The sequence below is a fragment of the Ctenocephalides felis genome, unplaced genomic scaffold (genome assembly GCF_003426905.1).
Source record: "Ctenocephalides felis isolate EL2017-DRISC unplaced genomic scaffold, ASM342690v1 CF-g0.4_SCAFFOLD_01886, whole genome shotgun sequence".
In the NCBI taxonomy this organism is placed as follows: Eukaryota; Metazoa; Arthropoda; class Insecta; order Siphonaptera; family Pulicidae; genus Ctenocephalides; species Ctenocephalides felis.
Window position 1 is genome coordinate 90,681,318 of NW_020538040.1, and position 7,470 is coordinate 90,688,787.

A 7,470-nucleotide genomic window follows, 5' to 3' on the forward strand; every position below is an offset into this window, starting at 1 on the left:
TTGGAGCACATAAGTTTATGTGTACATAGTTATGCAATTTCTTAAATATGTGCATTGTACACGAGTTAGACTATTTTTACACAATATATAATTTACTAGTCTTTTCCTAAGTAATAATTTAAATTACTGTTTTATTTTATATCTTTATAATATTTTATTTATATAATAGTTTGATACTATTTTAGAGTTTTATTGATTGAATATCAGGTTTCTATTTACGCACATATTTTGTGCCATATAAATATTTACAGTGTATATAATATGGATAATAATCATGCATCAGAAAAATATATACATTCCTCGATGACATCCTATTGAATTATGCTTTATACACGGAACATATGTAAAAAAATCAATCATTATATACATTATTGAAAAATGTAATATATTTCGTACTGATTCAGTTTATGATCTGATTTAAATGATTATTTTTATGTATGAGATTTAAAGCTAGCAGAAATGTATAGAAGCAAAATTCAAACAATCACTGTTAAAAATATTTTATACTGGTTATATTCCAAATATTGCAAAATATGTACAACATTTCTAAATAGCAATGTAGGATTTCAGCCTGATGTAGTCACAGTAATATTATGTATTCTAGATCTAATATAATGGCATCATCTTTAGTTAGCAACTTTATTGTAAATCAAAACATGAACCAGTACAAAATATTTTAAACAAATTGTGACAGGATCGTGCTCTAAAAATGAAGATCTTAATTATTTAAATTCAGTTTATTATATAAGGCATAAATTAATGTATCACATATGCAACTATGAACGCTTTCGCACGATGCTAATTGTTCGTTATTTTATATACTGATTGTTAGAATTAATTGTAGGTTTTAAATAAATTGTAGTTAACTTAAAAATAATTTGATTGAAGATATCTGTTTCAAATGTTGCCTTAAGTTTGTTACAATATCTTACAATCATTAGTTGATTTTAACTATTTAAATTTTACTGTTTATTTGTATAAATTGAAAATTAACATCACCATAACGCATCACAATAGTAAACGGTATAATACTCCATTATGATTAAATTATTTTGTTACCAAATTTTTTCAATTTTAGTTTAATATAATTTTTGATTGTAGATATTTTTGAAATAATCAAATGATATAATATATTTATATTCATTGTGCAGGGATAAAATGAGTACCTACTATTTTAATATTGGCTTGTGCATATATTTTGAAGTTGCCATCTTTAATACAGCACATTTATTGATGGACATATTGTAACTTTTAATTTATTTTTAAGTTTTTTTAAATTATTTACTAAGGAGTACATCACAAATTTGTGCAGGCGATATTATTAAAAGACTGTTAGAATAGCAAAGCAACACAATTATATAGTGTATAACATATATCTACGTTATTTATGCATATGTATGTTATAATAGTCACTATGTGTATATTTTTTTCACATAACCATATTATTATGTACATACGCACTTTCCTATCAAATATTGCTAAAGTTTTGAGCAGACGTATTTGATATGCATATGCTACTAAGATATACATTCAATAATTAATGCAAAATATATATAAGCTTAGAAATGATGTCAGAGCAAAAGAACAGATTTTGTGTTTTATTTTGTATATACATTTAATATAAATACATCTGACTGTAATTTTCATAACACTATGAAGATATAATTATTTACAAAATATAAGTGCTATTGGAAGTTTTTGATAGATCATAGTTGATTACTTTCAAGTATCACACTTCTAAAGACATTACACATGCAATAAATTGTTAAAGTGATCGAAACGGCCTTTATTGTAATACATCTTTAGATAAATCTGCTCAAACATTTAAATATATCAAGAAAATATATTTGTATCAAAGGGTTTTTAATTTACAAAAAACAATAACAAATCAATTTTAATATGTATATCTACAATTATTGTTAAGTAGTAAAATATGTTATCAAATCTGTATAATTTAACTAAAAACATCTCAGGTTTTTGGATAAATGTAACAATAATGGTAAATATATAACTCGAATGGTATGTTCAAGGATCTAACAATGAGTTCAAATTGTTTGATACAAATGAAAGTAGATTATAGTAATATTAAAATTGGATGATTGTCATTTCTGATGTACCTCAAGATATTCATAACATATTTTTTAGTTTAGTTGTATAATATATATTTAATATTAGTAAATACGTTTGTTATATATTTTATACTATGTGAATAAATAACTGTCAGTTCGCTAACTTAAATATTCATATTATTAACTTTCTGTGAAGGAAGTTGTTGAAATTGACAAAAAATAGAATTTTTTTTGATTTCTTAATGTTTCAAAACTTCCTATCATTATAGTTTAGTTTAACCTTTTATTGCGTCCATATAGTTATAGTTAGCAGATTATTTGTTAGTTGGAATATTACTAACTTCCTGAAGAAAAAGTTTATTTTCGCGAAAACATCCGATTTTTTTACGATTTTGATGAAACTTTGTATAACAATAGATTTAGAAGTATGAAATAACATAAAAAAATGTATAAGCCTACGATAACCGGTTGAATTATAAAAAATCATCAAAATTTAGAATTTTGCCGTGCGCTTAAGCGATTCTAATCAGAATCTATGTTGAACATGCATATATGTACTCCTCTTTTATCTATGTATATATACGTTCTGTTTCGTGTCTACTGATTGCATTAAACCAATTAATTCAATTTATATTATTACTGATAATATAAGTGCCTTTGAAATACATCAATTGAAAATCGTGTTGATTGTTTTTCAGTGAAATTGGAAATTTTATTTTCGAAATAACAGTTGAAAATTGTGTCTAAATAGCTGAATCTTAATCCTTATTGAGTTGATTTGGTTATGTATATGTATCGGGAAGTATTCATGCAACTCGCTTTAAAGCAAAATTCTACAGTATCCGGTATGCCCGATAGTCCGGCATTTTTTGAAAATTTCGTTTTTTTTTAAATGTGCCTTTAAAGCAAACAAAAACGTTGGAGAGCTATTAGAACGTTTTCGTATAGTTTTCGGGGTGGTTTGGAATCATTAGGAAAGACTCGCTATTGTTCGGTAATCGTAATTATATTGTCTTGGGGCAATCGTTGTATCCATGGTAAATATAGTTGTGTCTAGGTTGATGAACGAAGTTCTGCGAAATTCTACGAAATACGTAGCCCCTACATTCTACGAAGAATTCGGGCGTTTATTTAAGTTAGTCTACTAAATATAGCGGCACATTACATATGTATCAGTAGATTGAACTGTGCAGTGACCATGTTTTCTGATCTCAAGCCTTGGTATTCAAAATGATGAAAATGCAAACACGTAACTCTAATCAGAAACTAGTGGTGTACGGCATCGTGCCTTAAGGCAAACTGCTGTAACTTCCCGTACCAAAAATTATAATTTTTTAAAAAGATTAAATATGTTTTGAATATTACCAAAATATGTTCGAAATATTTTGGTAATTATTTACATTTCGAAAAATTTTCATTTTCGATTTTTTTGCGATTACTATAACTCGCCCTACGGGAACCAGAAATCATCAAAGTTTTGTTTTTTGTAAAAAATAAAAATGTTTTTGTTAAAAATCTAAATATATATTTTAATAAATGTAAATAAATAAACTTTGTTGTTTGTATTCCTACTAGTTTTATTATTAACTTCCATTAGAGCAAGTTATAGTGATCGCAAAAAAATCGAAAATGAAAATTTTTGCATTTCTCGACGTTTTAAAGGTTTCTGAATATTTTGGCATACCTTAGAAAAAATGGATGTATGTGTGTGTGTGTGTGTATGTATGTGCGGATACAAATTTTCATCGACGATTTCGGGAACACCGATCAACCGATTTGAATAATTCAAAGAACATTCGATTCGTATTGATAAGGAGACGTGCTGATTAGTTTTTGGCGAAGGCAGGTCTAGCCGTTCCGAAAATACGGGGCAGAAAGTGCCGAAAACGGTTACTCAGTTTTTAAGAGAACGGAGCGTTCGATTTTAATAATTCAAAAAACATTTTACTTGTATTGACAAGGTGAAGAACCGATCATAAAGGCAGGTCTAGCGGTTTCGGAGATCTAATGAAAAAAGTAAAAAAAATGACATTTGGCGGTCAAAAATGATCATTAGATATATTCACATCAAATTATCAGATATTTTATAGAGATTTTAACAATAAGTATAAATTTGGTTTACATTCCTATGGGTTCCGTACCAATGTTTACGCGTTAGACGGCGACGCGGCGCTTACGCGTTTTGATATTTCGTCTTTATGCAGTTAAAGCAGTACGATTGCTTTGAAAAAAAGTTTAGATCTTCCAAAATATGTCAAAATAAAGAAAACATTTTTTTTCAAAAAAAAAATTTAAAAAAAAAATTAAAAATTTTTTTTTTTTTCAAATAAAAGTCATTTTTTGTCTAATTGTTTCTCAAAAATCTTATTTTTTCGAAGTAAATTTTTTTCAAAAATGTTAATCGTTTTTAAAAAAATAATAATTTTTGGTACGGGAAGTTTCAGCAATTTGCCTTAAGGCACGATGCCTTAATTGCCTTAAGACAGAATTCCACTTACAGCTAGTTTACCTGGTTGTTTTTATAATTTCCACCTGATAGTCCGACACAAAGGTCTAGTTCAATTTAGCAGTAGAGCGCATTGAATCATCGAACGGTTTTTTCCAAGCGTTTCTCATTCGTTAACAAATCAACATTGAAAAATTCAACAAGCAACAAGTTTGTCATTGCGTTGGAAACATTTGTCATTTGTGATATTGTGGTTGTGATTGAACCAAAAACTAACATTAATAAATGTTACTTGTTCTTTTATTGCATTTAAGTAAAAATATTCTGTAAGTATGCTAATATCCAATACTAAGTTTTTAACTCATATAACATTTATGAAACCTGTAACTGTCTTGTTGTCATTATTTAAACCTAACGTGAAAATTTTTCAGTAATATGCAATCATGTATGAAATCAAGTTATAAATAATTATCATGTCAAGTTGAGCTCTTTTCTTTGGATACACTGTAGAAAGTACATAAATAAGGTGCACCATAAATGTATCTTATTACTCATCAAACCAGTTGACAATGGATGGGACAAATGAAAAACTATAAAGCAAATTGGAGCAGGTATTCATTTTTGAATTTAATCATAATCAATATAATTACAAAATATGGCATTCAGTTTATAAACTAAATACATTTGGACATACAAATGTACATATGTTTTTGTTTACAAGCCGTTATCTAATTATACACACAATGTATTAAGTTCAATGTTGTCTAAACCATATAACTTATGTCTTCCAATAATAAATTAAATAATAAGAAATATCAGAAACATTAAGTCATAAAAGTGAAACGCACTCAAAATCTAGTATTTAAATTTGCCCATTTTGTGTCAGCTAGTATTGTTTACATTCATGATTAAAATCTATTTGAGAGTTTGTTTGTATATTATTTTTAATTGCATGAACATGCTCAACTGTAATAAAAAAATATCACTTCAAACTTACATGATTGGATAATAAAAATATTATAATGCCATAAATGATTATCATAGGTATCACGAGTACTTTTATTACACTGTTTGTGTATAGATGTAAAAGTAAAACAAACACATGTTTGCGGTTAAGGTAAACGCTCCACAAAAAATATAATATATAATTATATTAATTGGTAACGATTTTTATTATTACTCATTGAATGTTTTATCAATAATATATATATATATATATATATATATACATATATATATACATATAAAATATATATATATATATATATATATATATATATATATATATATATATAATAGATAAATTACAACTAGGATATATATTGCATTATCTAACAAAAGTGAATACTTGAGTAAAGGACAATTCATCTCTTTCAGTTCAACTTAATTCAATTAATTGCATTTTTTATTAGGTTTGAGATTATGAAATATAGTTTTTGTTATAAATTTTACTCGCTAAACTTTGCTCTAGCCAAGACGATATCATACTGTAATGAGGTTTTAAAATGCAAAATTGCTATGATACTACTTGCCTACTTGAATTATTGCAATTAACCTTTGAGTTTAATAGATATTGGCTTAGGTTTTGAACCATGAAAAATAGTGTTTTTTATAAATTTTACTCACAAATCTTTGCTCTAAGCAAGACTATCTCATACTGTAACGAGTTTTACAAATGCATTGCAATAATTTGGCTACTTGCAAACAACCTTTGAATTTAATGCAAACTGACTTAGTTTTTTTCAATTGTTAAATTCCTTAGTTATTTAAAAAAAAATAAATGCATTGATTATTATTTCTTACACCTTTGAACCACAGCCCTTTCACAAAAGTGAAAATAGTTATAATAATAATAATAAATATTCTATATCTTTATGAAAATTACTATTAGATTATTAATTTTCTATATGGCTCATTGGGACAGAAAAGGTATTGCAGTGATTCATTGAAAGAAAAATTTTCTGATGAAGTAGACACAAATTGAGATGAAGCTCATTACCATGTGCATCACTATCAGAAACTTGAAGATCACCCGAATGTTACAGTTGCACAGTGTTTTGCCAAACCAAATTGTAGAAACTAAATAATAAAGATCTCAATTGATAATATTCAAGCCTCATAAATTGTTTATTGCAACATATCCCACATTTCACTGTAGGCTAATGAGATGAATTGGAGATTCAATTATTGGAGCGACTACTATTTGATTCACAAATTCTAGCACGATAATTATATGTGTATCTACATAAGTGTGCATGTATATGTATGAGTGAGGAAGTATTTACTTGAATGTTTTTTCTGATTGCTGTTCACTAATAAATTATTATAAAATAAGTGTAAAAGTTATTAAATCAGATAACATATTAAGTACGAAACCATAAATATGAATTGAGTGTGACAGTGTAAGCGCAAATTGATTTATGAATGCATAAATGTAATGTATAATGTGTAGAGAGGCATTTGATTTATATGAAATATTTGACCTATAAGCCTTCTCCAATCTAGTTCCGAAACATCGACAGTAAATAAATAACAAAAATATTTTTTTAAAAAACTTTATTTTTTCTTACTTTTTGGATTCTTTTTCGAAGCTCTTCACACACATACGCATATATATATATATATATATTTTTGAATAGTCTTGAATTTGATGTTGATATATATGTTTAATTTGAGTTTAATAATCGGGCGTAACATCAATAAAATAGTATGAGTTTTTTTTTAAAAATTTATTTATTTAAAATCCATACGTTTCGGCTAGCATCTTAGCCATCATTCAGTGGTAATCAAGTTAACTATAAAAATTGAAACTAAATAAATTATATGAAAGGAAATTTTGTGGAAAAACAATAATAATAATATTTTTATTGATGTTACGCCCGATTATTAAACTCAAATTAAACATATATATATATATATATATATATATATATATATATATATATATATATATAT

The 7,470-nt window shown here is 26.3% G+C and overlaps 1 long non-coding RNA gene across 1 annotated transcript; it reads left to right on the top strand.

The window, feature by feature from the left end:
* Positions 1–4,725: 4,725 nt before the first annotated feature.
* On the top strand, positions 4,726–6,898 carry LOC113377424. The gene is made up of 3 exons (XR_003367102.1): positions 4,726–4,841; positions 4,947–5,126; positions 6,440–6,898. It is a non-coding gene; the product is annotated as an uncharacterized LOC113377424 (long non-coding RNA).
* Positions 6,899–7,470: the final 572 nt, after the last annotated feature.